The sequence below is a fragment of the Myotis nattereri genome (genome assembly GCF_964212035.1).
Source record: "Myotis nattereri genome assembly, chromosome: 5".
Lineage (NCBI taxonomy): Eukaryota > Metazoa > Chordata > Mammalia > Chiroptera > Vespertilionidae > Myotis > Myotis nattereri.
In genome coordinates this window covers 24,688,166-24,702,958 of record NC_138080.1, presented here as the reverse complement: position 1 = coordinate 24,702,958, position 14,793 = coordinate 24,688,166, and the positions used below count along the sequence as shown (strand labels likewise).

The 14,793-nt window shown below is 42.0% G+C and overlaps 1 long non-coding RNA gene across 1 annotated transcript; it reads right to left on the bottom strand.

The window, feature by feature from the left end:
• Positions 1 to 11,055: 11,055 nt before the first annotated feature.
• Positions 11,056 to 14,381, bottom strand: LOC308519491. Its single transcript, XR_013995993.1, has 4 exons — positions 13,428 to 14,381; positions 12,714 to 12,786; positions 12,448 to 12,591; positions 11,056 to 11,876 (listed from the first exon to the last, which is right to left on the bottom strand). It is a non-coding gene; the product is annotated as an uncharacterized lncRNA (long non-coding RNA).
• Positions 14,382 to 14,793: the final 412 nt, after the last annotated feature.

Below are 14,793 nucleotides of genomic sequence, written 5' to 3'. Positions count from 1 at the left end.
CCTGATTGCCCCTAACCCCTTTGCTTGCCTGCATGATTGCCCCTAACCTCTCTGCCTGCCTGCCTGATCGCCCCTAACCACCTCTGTATACCTGCCTGATCACCCCTAATTGCTCCCCTGCCAGCCTGATCACTCCCAACTGCTCTCCCATGCCGACCTGACTGCCCCAAACTGCCCTCGCCTGCCGGCCTGATCACCCACAACTGCCCTCCTGCGGGACTGACAGCCCCTAACTGCCTCTGCCTTGGCCCCCACCATCATGGCTTTGTCCAGAAGGAAGTCGGACATCCAGAAGATGGCTGGTCGACCAGGTCTAATTAGCATATTACCCTTTATTTGTATAGATTGATTATATAGGATAGGATTGCTTAAATGGGTGGGGGGCGGGGAGCCTTTTTCAGAAGGAGTAGATGCTCTTTGCAGACAAAAATACATAATCCCTATATCTGGACTGATAGCCAGCCGTACGCACTATATTGCCAAACAGGTTATTAAAAAATAGAACAGCTTTCTTACACCTTACACCAAACAGCTGTTGCCCTTAAAACCCCTCCTCAGTCCCCACCTTAGGTTCTGTCTTCGCAGTTCACCCATATTCGGTTCTGATTGGTCGGTACCTATGCCAGTCAGTGTCAAAAGCCTCTTAGGCAGTCTTTGGCTCTTCTGGGAAACCCAGAACCCCAGCTGACAGCTGTGTCTCTCTCCCCGACTATCTCTGGGCCTGATCCACAGCCTCTACAGTGACTGTGGATAAGGCCTTACCTCTCTCTCCAGGCCTCTTCTGGGCCTGCTCTGCAGCTGCCACACTTGCTTTGCACCGCCCTCCCAGTCCCCGCTCCCCCCCCTCCCCCCCGCTCCCCCCTCCCCCCTCCCTCCCCCGCCACACCTGCTAGCCTGCCCCCAGCCTTGCTGTGATAGGAGCCTGTGGGTGGTGGGGGAGGGACCGAGAGGTGCTCCATGCACTTCCTGGTGTCTGATCGTCTGGTCATTTAGGTCATGATGACCCTACGCTATTATTAGTACAGATACTCAGATACACATAGATACACACTATATGTAATAATTTTACATTATATAATACATTATAACACATTACATAGAGACCACTTACAATTTTTTAAATTGATTTCAGAGAGGAAGGGAGAGGGAGAGAGAGAGAGAGATAGAAACATCAACGATGAGAGAGAATCATTGATCAGTTGCCTCCTGCATGTCCCCCACTGGGAACTGAGCCCACAACCTGGGCATGTGCCCTTGACCAGAATCCAACCCAGGACTCCTCAGTCCACAGGCTGATGCTCTGTCTACTGAGGCAAACTGGCTAGGGTCACAGAATAGTTTTTAATATAGATGCAAAAGCCTTAACAAAATACAAACAAACTGAACTGAGCAATATATAACATGACCTATACACCATGACCAAGTGAGATTTAACCCAGGAGAGAGGGTTGGTTTTGCATCTGGAAATGAATTAATATAACATACTGTTAATAGAATAAACCTCAAAAACTGCAAGATCATCTCAATAGATACAAAGCACGGGCCCTTCCTCACTTTGCTTCCCCACTGGAAGCTCAGCAGGGACAACAAAGGGTTGTGTGTCCTCACTCAGCTGCCAAGTCCTCAGCTGCAGGTTCATGGGCAAGGTGTCCACCACCTCCCTGAGGTTTCCCCTGTGCACTGGTCTCCCTGGGTCAGCCCCCCTGAGCCTGTCCTCACCCAGCCATTCATCTCTGCCTCTCACTGAATGTGCCCTGATGGGGATGGGTGGTAGCCTGGGGACCTTGAACCATAGACAGCTGACCTTGGGGACCCAGGAAAACACGGGAAGCTGTTGTAAGACCATGGAGGAGTTTGGGCTCATTTCTCACTCTTCCTGCAAGAACAGGGGCGGGGCTCCAGCAAGGGGACCAGGAGCCACCTCCTGTGCCTGCTCACTTCAGGGAAGAGGCAAAATACTTGGCATTCTCAGCCTCTTATTAGGTGTGGTGCTGCACTGCATTCTGGGAGCCAAGTGAGGTGAGGGGGGATCCCACAGGGATGCTGATTTCCTGGCTGGAATGTTATTTCCCATAGTCCATGGGGCTGACATTCAGCAGGGGAGTCCTGTTCCAGAAGAGTAGGCACCAGACTTGGTGGGTGGGCTCCGCACTCACGCTGGAGGCAGCTCTGAGGAGAGGGGGCTGGGTGTGGTCAGCCTCTTCCCTTCTGAAACCACAGGGTTGATGGCCGGCAGGATCAGGGAAGGCGCTCTAGGGACGGCCCGGCTCCTGAGGGACTCCTAGAGCTAGGACAGCCAGGGCATCTCCTTTTCACATTGCTGGGGGGGTTTGAGATTCCTGTGCAACGTGCTTCTTGGCACAGGAGTGATGGTCACGCAACAGTGGGGATCTCTGTGTGAGGGGCCTGCTCCTCGTGACATGGGCTCTGGGTTCTGTCACTGTTTCACCACAGTCACCTGAGGTGGCAACAGAAAATTTCCAGAGTCGGACTGACGTTGCCTTTAAACACGTTACCCAGAGAGCAGGCAGAGTCGGCTTGAGATGGGAAACTTAAAAGCTGGAAACAGGCTCAAGGCCTGCTGATGCCCAAGGATTAGATTAGGACATTCCCAGGCTGACCTCACCTGTGCAGACCAGTTGGTTTCCCCATTTCAGATCATCGCATTTCCTGAATAGGACTCCAGAACCCTGGCGTCACCTCAAAGGTGGGGGCCAGGAGCCTATCACTGTCTCATCAGTTGTGTGAATGAGGGCAGAGGTTGCCCAAGAGGGTGATTCCTGAAATTCAATCCTGTTGTGTCCTCCCCCAGACCTCTGTTCTTTATAAGAATCCTGAGGTGGGAGAAGGAAGTGTTGCACATGTAGTGCTCCAAGTTCAGGACAGTTTAACATCCTCCCAGCAAGAGGATATACTTTTGCCATTTTATTTATTTATTTATAGATATAGTAGAGGCCCAGTGCAGGAAATTTGTGCAGGGGAATGGTACCCTCAGCCCAGCCTGCGCTCTCTCCAATCCGGGACCCCTTGGGGGAATGTCCTACTGCCAGGGATAGGGCCTAAACAGGCAGTCAGACATCACTCTCACAACCCTGGACTGCTGGCTCCTAATCGTTCACCTGCCTGCCTGGTCACCCCTAACTGCCCTTCCTTACCCGCCACCCGCCAGCCTGATAGCCTCTCACTGCCTCTGCGTGCAAGCCTAATCGCTCCTAACTGCTGGCCTGGTCACTCCCAACTGCCCCCCTCTGCTGGCCTGGTCACTCCCAACTGCCCCCCTCTGCTGGCCTGGTCACTCCCAACTGCCCCCCTCTGCTGGCCTGGTCGCTCCCAATTGCCCCCTGCTCTGTCGGCCTAGTCTCCCCTCACTGCCCCCCCCCCCCCAGCCTGGTTACCCCTCACTCCCACCACCAACCACCAGCCCGGTTGCCCCACGCAGTCTGCTGCTCAGTTGTTTTATAATCCCACACTAACCCCCTGCCGGGCTGGTCAAAGACAGCCATCTTGTGAGCATTAATTTGCATATTACCTCTTTATTATATAGGACTTTTATTGATTTCAGAGAAGATGGAAGAGGGAGAGATAGAAATATTCATGATCAGAGAATCATTCATCAACTGCCTCCTGAGGATGGAGCCTACAACTCGGGCATGTGCCCTTGACTAGAATTGGACCCCGGACACCTCAGTTGCAGGATGTTCTTGCCACTGAGGCAAAACAGCTAGGACCACTTTGTTATTTTTCATTGTTTTTAATATTGCACATACTGTTTCTAGAGCAATTATGAGTTTTTACAAATGCAGTTAACACCACCAAGACAATGGAAAACATTCCATCAATTCAAAAGAACACATTCGTGGTGGCTGTTTATATGGATTTGTTAGAGGTTCCTCTAAACCTTTAACCTTTTTCTTTTATTTAAATGTGGTGTTTTTTTTTTTTATTGATTTCAGAGAGGAAGCGAAAAGGAGAAATCGAAACTTCAATGACTAGAGACAATCATTGATTGGCTGACTCCTGCACGCCCCCTACTGAGGATCAAGTCTGCAACCCAGGCTTGTGTCCTGACTGGGAATCAAACCATGACCTACTGGTTCATAGGTCAACACTCAAACCACACAGCCATACCACCCAGGCCAAACCTTTACCTTTTCCAGAATGAGATGTAGTGGATCACCATGTTGTCTTCACCCTGGCCAGGGAGCTCAGTTGTTTACAGCATCATCCAACATGACAAGGTAGCAGGATAAATCCCAGGTCACACACAAAAATCAACCAATGTAGAAATAAGTAGAACAGAGTACGGTTTCTCCCTCTCTCTACCAATTATTAAAAAAAAACAGAACAAAACAAAACATAAAAGAACGCTCTAGCTCAGTGGTTCTCAACCTTCCTAATGCTGCAACACTTTAATACAGTTCCTCATGTTGTGGTGACCCCCAATTTCATTGTTAAAAATTGAACATAATTAAAGCATAGCGATTAACCACAAAAACAATATGTAATTATATGTTTTCAGATGGCCTTAGGCGACCCCTGTGAAAGGGTCGTTCGACCCCCAAAGGGATTGCGACCCACAGGGTGAGAACCACTGCTCTAGCTGGTTTGGCTCAGTGTTTAGTGAGTAGGCCTGTGCATTGAAGGGTCCCAGGTTCGATTTGGTTTAAGGGTGCATGCCTGGGTTGCAGGCTTGATCCCCAGTAGCGGGCGTGCAAGAGGCAGTCGATCAATGATTCTCTCTCATCATTCATGTTTCTCTCTCTCTCTCTCACAATCTCCCTTCCTCTCTGAAATCAATAAAAATATATTAAAAAAAAAAGTAAAAGAAAGTCATACTCTATCACTAAGAACAATTTCTTTGGAAAAGAGACTCTGACTTTGTTTTCCTGCTTGGTTTGTATTCTTTGAACATATTCCTAAATTTATGAACTTCAGTTGATTCATAAAGGAGATAACTATTCAAGGAGTAAGTGATTAGAAATCATAGACATATCACTTTTTGGAAATGCACCAGTACCCTCTAGGAAATATTTCAGTATTTAGATAACAAGAAAGGCAAAAGCTATTCCAGACACTTGGTTAAAGGCCTTGCACTCCCTGCCAGGCCTAGAGATACGTTGTGGAAAAGAAAATGTCCATCATCACAGAGCTACTCCATGACCATGATGAATCAAGACAGAAGCAAAGGCATTCATGTCTGTATACCTGATGCAAGAGAACAGGTTTCCAAAGAATAAAAATAACAAAACTCCCCTTTCTTCACGAATATTTTTTTTCCTACAATTCAAGGTTAGCGTGACTTTTATTTTTTCCTGCCTTTTAAATAAAAATTAGCATCACCACCCAATGTAGAATTAAGTTCATTTCCTCACAGAATCCAATGCAGAAAAATGTCTGGTTTCCCTCAATAGCAAATAAATGATCTATCACAAGGCAAAATACAACAACAAACCCTTTCAGTGTGCTGTTACTGTCACACCCTACAGCTATTTATGGTTTGTGGTCATTGTTATTATTCGTATTCATTCCATTCCATGTCTCTTTTAGCACAGATGTGATTTTGTTGGTATTTGGCTGGAAGGGACAGAAAAAACATGATTGAAGTTTTTAATATTTTGAACGAATAAGAAAGCAGTCTGTGCCAAATAAGTATAAAAAAGTTTTAATTTCCCTGAGAAAACATGTCTGAATTTATACACACATAATTGTGACTCAGATTATATGATTAAATGGAAAAGATAACATGTTGATCTGAAAATACATAATTACAATGGGATAGTTAAAGATATCCTCAGGAAACAATAAAATGGAACAGCTATTAGCATAAAAGTGATTGGCAAACAGTTCATATTTCCTTAAAAAGTACAGAAGCATTGATTAGAGAGAAAAAAATACAAGAAATTATAATCATATACAACACAAGATAACTGAAAACAATGAGATTAGGCTCAGTTTTGAGTGACACCACACATCAGAGTCTGCCTCAAATGAGGAAAGTGCCGATTCTCACATGGAAGGACTGGTTCAGAGCCCTCACTGCAGAGGGTGGTACAAGAACAAACTGTCATGGGGCTCCTTGGCACTGCACCATTGCAGATGTCACGGTGGGATCTGAATCCCATTAGTAGTAGTATCAATAGGGCGATATGATTACTAGTCAAATTAGACCTCAAGCAAATGTAATCTGGAGAACAGTGCATACCCTTCAGAATACAGGCTCAACTATGACAGTCTACATTTGTTGTCTGGTGGACACCTATGGCCTTGCAGGAAAAGCCAACCTATGCTGGATCGTTAATGTTGAATTCTGAACAACTGTAAAGCTTACACCAGACATCAAAGGAAGTAAAGCAGTGGCTGGCAGTTCTGAGGATATTCCTGGCTGGTAGGGTAAAGAGTGAGAAAAACAAACTAAAATATTCTCTTCCTATTGTGAACCCCATGGCACAATTCCCAGCCAAAAGCAACACAAAAACCAACCATGAAAATAATTCACATGGGACTCTATAGTGAACTGTAAGCACAAATATATGGTGAATACTTATTACCTAAAATAGTAAATTTCAAGTGCAATTGAAAAATTAAAAAAGAATACATATGTGTGTAGGGCCTATTCATTCAAAACCTGTCAGGTCACATTACTGGGTAGCTGGGTCGATCCTTGGTCAGGCACATGGGAAGATGTTTCTCTTTCACATCGTTGTTTCTTTCTACTACTCTCTCTCCCTTCCTCACTCCAAAAAAGCAATTTAAAAAAACTAACAAACAAATAATGAGTATTGATAATGAATATCTCAAAAGTTTATAGAATTTTTTTTAATGCTGTGAGTTTTGAGAAGTATATGACTTTATTTGTAACAGGCTTATTTATATGCAGCAGTCAGTTACACTAATAGGATTTCTTTTAAGTGCAATTTTCAAGTTACTTTGAATTATTTGTTAAAATTTTAAAGTTTGTTTTCATTGTGAAATATACAGTATATATTCTCGCATGGTATTATAAGGATACTAGTGGCCTGGTGAATGAAATTCGTGCACATTAAAAGAAAATTAGAGGAAATATTTTAATACTAGAGGCCTGGTTCATGAAATTCGTGCACCGGGGGTGGGGGTCCCTCAGCCCAGTCTGCACCCTCTCCAATCTGGGACCCCTCAAGGGCAGTCAGACATCACTCTCATAATCCAGGACTGAACCCCAACCGCTCGCCTGCCTGCCTTCTGGATTGCCCCTAACTGCTTCTGCCTGCCAGCCTGAAAGAGTAATATGCACCACCTAACAAATTCCCTGCCAGCCTGATCAATGCCTAACTGCTCCCCTGGCAGCCAAATTGGCCCTAATTTTCCTCCAGTGCTGTCCAGTCAACCCTAACTGCCCTCCACTGCAGGCCTGGTTGCCCTCAACTGGCCTCCCCTTCAGGCATGGTCCCTCCTAACTGGCCTCCCCTCCTGGCCTGATTGCCCACAAGTGCCTTCCCCTGCAGGCCATCTTGTGTCCACGTGAGGCAGCCATCTTATGTATTAGAGTGATGGTCAATTTGCATATTACTCTTTCAATACATAGGAGTGCTATTTGCCCCTTCTCTATAATAGAAGTGTCAGAGATGAAAGAAAATTAGTAAAAAGTGTACGAAAATCTCCTTCCTGTCAGAGTCTGTGTTGGGCTGTGGGACCCAGAGTCAAGTCTCTGCCCACTTGCACAAAGCTTGAAATTGCAAGAGACCCAGACCCGGCCGGCTGCACCCCTGTCAAGCCCCAGAGCGGAGGAAGTGCAGCCCCAGGTCTCCCAACAAGACCTGCCAGGCAGGGGGTGCAGCCACAGGCTCCCCAGCCCCAAGGAGGGGGGGCACGAACTCAGGTCCCCTGGCCCAGCCTCAGGTTTTCCAGTATGAGCATGTGACAGCCAATTGCATATTAGCTCTTTATTATATAGGATGAGGCAACATGTAAGTTTTCCTACTTTTTTACATTCAATAAATTCAACCACTTTGTTTTTTTCATGACCTTTCAAGGAAAATGGACAGCTGAAGGCTTTCCCACCTTCTCTATATGAATACACTATTTCTCCAGGTGTGTTCTCACATGTCCACGAAAGGCTCTGCCACATTCCTTACGTGCACACACTTAATCTTGGGTGTGAGTCCCTTCATAATTTTGTAAAGAACTAGAATACCAAACGCACTTCTATAATCTTTACATGACAGGGCTTCTCTTCAGTGAGTTCCTTCATCCTTTACATTAAATGGAAGAAATGAATACTTTCATTTCTAGGGTCCATCCTCAATATGAATGGATTATATGGCACAGCTGAGAGATAACAGAAGGTTCTTTGCTATTCTTTACATTAAGAGTGTTTATCAACACATTTTGTTTTCACATGTCTGCAAAAACTAGTTGGAACCTGAAAGGTTTACCATTTTCCTTTCATTCATAAGGTTCTCTCCACTATGTGAATTTTTGTAAATTTGAAAGGATCTGGGATGACTATAGGCCAGGGGTGGGCAAACTTTTTGACTCGAGGGCCACAAGGGGTTCTTAAACTGGACCGGAGAGCTGGAACAAAACCATGGATGGAGTGTTTGTGTGAACTAATATAAATTCAAAGTAAACATCATTACATAAAAGGGTAGTTTGCCCAAGGCTGCTATAGGCTCTGCCACATTGCATTCATAGGGTTTCTTCCCAGTATACATTTCATATCTAAGAGAAAAGAAGTGACAAAAAGGTTTAACTCATTCCTTATTCATGAGACTGCTTTCAATCATGACTTACGTCTTCCAAAATGTGTGACACAATGGAAAGTTTTCCCACATTGCTTACATTCCTAAGATTTCCCCCCAGTAGGTGTACTTCCATGCTTTTGAAGAGACTTGGAGAAACTGAAACGTTCACCACATTCCTTACATCCATAGAGCTTTTCTCCACTGTCTGTGCTTTCATGTCTGGGCATGTACAGGAGCCAACCAATTGATGTTTCTCTCGCACATCAATATTGCTCTTTATCTTTCTCTCGGACTTCCACTGCCTAGATGGAAAAATATCCTAAGGTGAGAGTATATATATATATATATATATATATATATATATATATATATATATATATATTACAATTATCAAAGGCTTTTCTACAATCTTTACAGGATAGGGGTTATTTTCAGTGGGCGTTCTTTCATTCATTATGAATGTCTCCATTATGAGTATTTAGGTATATTTCAGGAAACTGGGTGAATAAAGGCTTTGCACATTGCTTATATTCATAGGGTTTTTCCTCATTATGAATTCTTTCATGACATTGGAGGGTAGTTGTATAAGAGAAAGCTTTACCACAATGATTACATTCATAAGGTTTTTCACCAGTATGAATACTTTCATAAAGTTGGAGGTGATATAAATCATGGAATGTGCTACCACATTCCTTACATACATGAGGGTTCTTTCCACCATGACTTCTTTTATGTTTTCCAAGAGAGCTGACAGAACTGAAGGCTTTCCCACATTGCTTACATTCATAGGGTTTTTCCTTATTATGAGTTCTTTCATGACATTGGAGGGAAGTTGGATAAGAGAAAGCTTTACCACAATGGTTACATTCATAGGGTTTTTCCCCAGTATGCATTCTTTCATGAATTCTAAGGAAAGAAGGATAAAGAAAAGTTTTACCACATTGGTTACATTCATGAGGCTTCTTTCCATCATGATTTCTTTCATGTGTTGCAAGAGAACTGGGAGAACTGAAAGCTTTCCCACATTGCTTACATTCATATGATTTCTCCCCAGTATGCATTCTTTCATGATTTCTAAGATATTTGGAACATCTGAAAGCTTTCCCACATTGCTTACATTCATAGGGTTTCTCTACAGTATGAATTTTTTCATGTATTCTAAGATATTTGTAACATCTGAACGCTTTCCCACATTGCTTACATTCATAGGATTTCTCCACAATATGTATTTTTTCATGAGTTCTAAGCGATTTGGAAAAACTAAAAGTCTTACCACATTGCTGACATTCATAGGGTTTTTCCCCAGTATGAGTTCTTTCATGACGTTGGAGGGAAGTTAAATTAGAGAAAGTTTTGCAACACTGCTTACATTTATAGGGTTTTTCTCCAGTATGCATTCTTTCATGACGTTGGAAGGCATCTAGAGCAAAGAAAGCTTTCCCACATTGCTTACATGCATAGGGTTTTTCCTTATTATGAGTCCTTTCATGAATTCGGAGGGAAGATGGATAAGAGAAAGCTTTACCACAATGTTTACATTCATAACGTTTTTCCCCAGTATGAATACTTTCATGAAATCGGAGGAAATATCGATCATAGAATGTTTTACCACATTCCTTACATTCATGAGGCTTCTTTCCATCATGACTTCTTTTATGTTTTCCAAGAGAGCTGGGAGAAATGAAGGCTTTCCCACATTCCTTACATTGATAGGGTTTTTCCCCACTATGCATTCTTTCGTGATATTGAAGGGAAGTTGAATAAGAGAAAACTTTACCACAAACCTTACATTTATAGGGTTTTTCCCCAGTATGAGATCTTTCATGATCTTGGAGAGAAGACTGATAATAGAAACCTTTTCCACAATGCTTACATTCATAGCGATTTTCCCGAGTATGAGTTCTTTCATGACGTTGGAGGGCAGATAGAAAATAGAAAGCTTTGCCACAATGCTTACATTCATAGGGTTTTTCCCCAGTATGAGTTCTTTCATGATTTCTAAGGGAAGAGGGATGATGGAATGTTTTACCACATTCTTTACATTCGTGAGGCTTCTTTCCATCATGAATTCTTTTATGATATCCAAGGGAGCTGTACAAACTAAAGATTTTCCCACATTGCTTACATTTATAGGGTTTCTCCTCAGTATGCATTCTTTCATGATTTCGAAGAGAAGTAGAAAATATGAAAGCTTTCCCACATTGCTTACATTCATAGGGCTTTTCTCCACATTGGGTCCGTTGATGCTCTCGATAAGACTTTGGACAACTGAAGGCTTTTCCACATTGCTTACAACCATAGGGTTTTTCCCCGGTATGAGTTCTTTTATGATTTTGGAGGGAAGTTGGATAAGAGAAAACTTTACCGCAAAGCTTACATTCATATGGCTTTTCCCCGGTATGCATTCTTTGATGAATTATAAGGGCATAGCGACGACGGAATGTTTTACCACATTCCTTACATTCATGAGGCTTCTTTCCAGCATAACTTCTTTTATATTTTTCAAGAGAGCTGAGCCAACTGAAGATGTTCCCACATTCATAAGGTTTCTCACCAGTATTTGTTCTTTCCTGATTTCTAAGAGAAGTGGAACTTAAAGCTTTTCCAGATTTCTGACATTGATAGTCCTTTTCTGCAGTGTGTGTTCTTTCATTATCTCCGGAGTACTTGGGAGAACTGAAAGCTTTGTCACATTGCTTACTTTGATGTGGTTTCTCTCTGGTATGGGTGTTTTTGTGAAGTTTAAAGGAAATGAGACGACTAAAACCTTTCCCACATTGCACACACTCATACGGATTCCCAGCAATATTTGCTCTTTCATAATTTCTAAGGGAAGTTGAATAGTGGAAAGCTTTCCCACTGGGCCTGCCTTCATGGCTTCTAATACGTTGATGATGCTTAAAAGTTTTCTCAGGTTCCTTACACTTATAAGGGTTTTCTTCATATTCCTGACACAGGTACAGTGTGGGTCCAATGTGAGAGCTCAGGTGGTTATTCAATGATAAATAATACAAAAACATTTGCCTACACCTGGGTTTAGTTTGTTTCATTTCAGGAAGAGTTTCCTTCTTTTCATTATGATTTGGAATCTGGCTGAAGTTTTCGCTCCATTGACTACCATCCATCCTTGTACAGAGTCTTGCTACCATATGACTGCTGTAAAAATCAGAAGCATATTATTAATACTATGCTAACAATTTAATATTTATTATTAGCATGACAATGACATTTTTAACCATTTTCATAGAAAGAGTGGGGTTTCTGAACATTCCAATTTTTGAAAGTGGATATTCTAAAACCTCTGAAATAGGCTGGATCACAGATATTATGAAAACACTTATATTGATTAATGCTACTGATGTATATTTTTTCCAAGTGGAATTATTGTTATGCATTAAACATCTAGGCCATATTTCAGAAAAAACATTTGGATGAGATAATTCTAAGAACCAATATATTTAAAACTGGGCTGTTACCATTGGGTTACCTGTTTTTAAGATTATTTTGTGGACTGGGCCCATTTGTCTCAGTGGTTCAGGATAGAGGCATGCACCAGGGGCTTGACGATTCATTTCCCTAAAAGGGAACATGGCCAGACTGCGGACTTATTAAACCCAGTACAGGGCATGCAGGAGACAGTCAATTGATTTTTATATCTCTCCCTCTCACCTCCATACTCTAAAATCAATAAAAACATACTTATGCACCACTAGAGAGGCTCACTGACCTCTGAACCAGGTGGTCATAGTTCAATTTCTGGTCAGGGCTCATGCCCTGGTTCTTGATTCTGAATGTGGGGCATGCAGGAGGAAGCCATCAATAATTCTCTCTCATCATTGATGCTTCTTTGTCTTTCTCCCTCTTCCTACCTCTATGAAGTAAATATTAAAAAATTAAACATACAAATAAATAAAATAAATATATAAAAATATATTAAACAGACACACACACACAAAGATGCTCTTAATGCTTCTTCATGTCAATGCAACTCACCTAAAATTCATCCCATGATTTTCATATTGATCTTCACTGTCATGGTTGTCACACTGTTCTTCTAAATCACATCCTAAGAAAACCATTATAAACTATTAAAGAATATAAAAACTGGTTAGATTTTAAGTACACAATGAGCTGTGATCATTCCTAGTTTGAGTACCAATGTATTTCCTTTCCATATTTCAATTCTTGAAACAGCATTGATGAACAAGCAACACTAGTTTTCTTTTCTTGTTTATAAAAAATATATTTTATTGACTTTTTACAGAGAGGAAGAGATAGGGATAGAGAGTTAGAAACATTGATGAGCTCCTTCCTGCACCCCTCCTACTGGAGATGTGCCCACAACCAAGGTACATGCCCTTGACCGTAATTGAACCTGGGACCTTTCGGTCCGCAGGCCGATGATGCTCTATCCATTGAGCCAAATGAGTCATGGCTAGTTTTCTAATTGAATAAATAAGTACCAAGTTGTTGCAGGCCAGAGTTGCTCTGTGGTTGATGGTCAACCTATGAACCGGTATGAACCGGGAGATCACAGATCAATTCCCAGTAGGATCAGTTTGCAGGGTAGATCCCCAGTGTGAGGCGCACACAAGGTACCCAATCAGTGATTCTCTCTCATCATTGACTTTTCTCCCGTTCTCTCCATTTTCTCTCTAAAATCAATAAAAATATATTAAAAAAAAAAAAAGAATTTATGATACCTACCTACTGATGCCAGGTTCCAGAAGGTTTCCAGCATCACATCTGTGTACAGTTTCTTCCAGGCCGGATCCAGGAAAGCCCACTCCTCCATGGTGAACTCCACATTAACATCTTCAAAGGCCACTGAGTCCTAAAATATCCCACATATACATAGAGGAGAATGGATGAGACAGACAACACTGGGGACCTACACATAATTCATAGCAAGTTCACATAGAACACATGGTCACCAACATTTAGTGTATCACTTGATTGTAAGATTATTATTAATTTGCCACATTCACAGCCTCAAGAACACATGGAATTTATGGATATGATTTTACCGTGATCACTTCAAGTCTTCATTGCTCTCTCATGTCAGGGTAAAGAGCACCTTGAACAACTTCTATGTTAATACATTAAAATACTTCTATTTTAAACCCATCGATTCCTTGTGAGAAAACTCATCTCCATTACAACCACCATTTGATGCAGCTGTCCATGGAACATACTGTCATGTCTGCATAAAGTTTTAGTGACTGTGAATACAATAAGGGCCTTATAGCTTGCTCTTCTATACTTATCACCAAACAGGAGAGGCCAGGCAGTGTGTGAAAATACAACTTGGAACAAAATGTACTTGGCCATATTGTCTGGAAGTACTCCAGATTATGAGAAGTCGTTAGATACACCTGAATGAATGAAAATATTCTTGTGGAGGAGTATGAATGATCATTTGTTTTTGTATTATTTGTTAGTAACTCAGTTTGACCTTCTTTTGCCTCTCTCATTTTATGTAGATAGGATGTTAGAGTTAGAGCTCAGTCATGAGCAAGACAGGACAACTTAGCTCACTACAAAAGTCCTCTACTCATGAGCCTCAGGGTTACTTCATACTGGTTTTTCGGACACATAAACACATATATTGAAATCATAAGATCACACTCAAAAGAAGTCTTTCTGGCAGAATTGTGACACTATACCCGGGGCCTAGAACTTGAGGAACAATTTAAGACTTGGCATGTCCAAGGATCTTTACTGAAATCTGCAATATTTTCATGTTGAAATTAGTTTCACCTGAAACTAATACAAAATAAAATTAAATGTAAACTGTAATGGGAATAAAAATTATATGGTGTTTCTGGAGAGGAAAAATTAATATAAATAAAATGTGCATACTACTCAAAGCAATCTATAGCTTCAATGCAATTCCTATCAAGATACCCATGACGAATCTCACATAACTAGAACAAATATTCAAAAATTTTACACAGACCACAAAACACCGTAGGTAGCAACAGTAATCTTGAGAAAGAAGGGCAAATCCGGGTGAATCACATTACCATAATAATCAAAAAGCATGGTCCTGGCCTAAAAAAGCATATAAAGC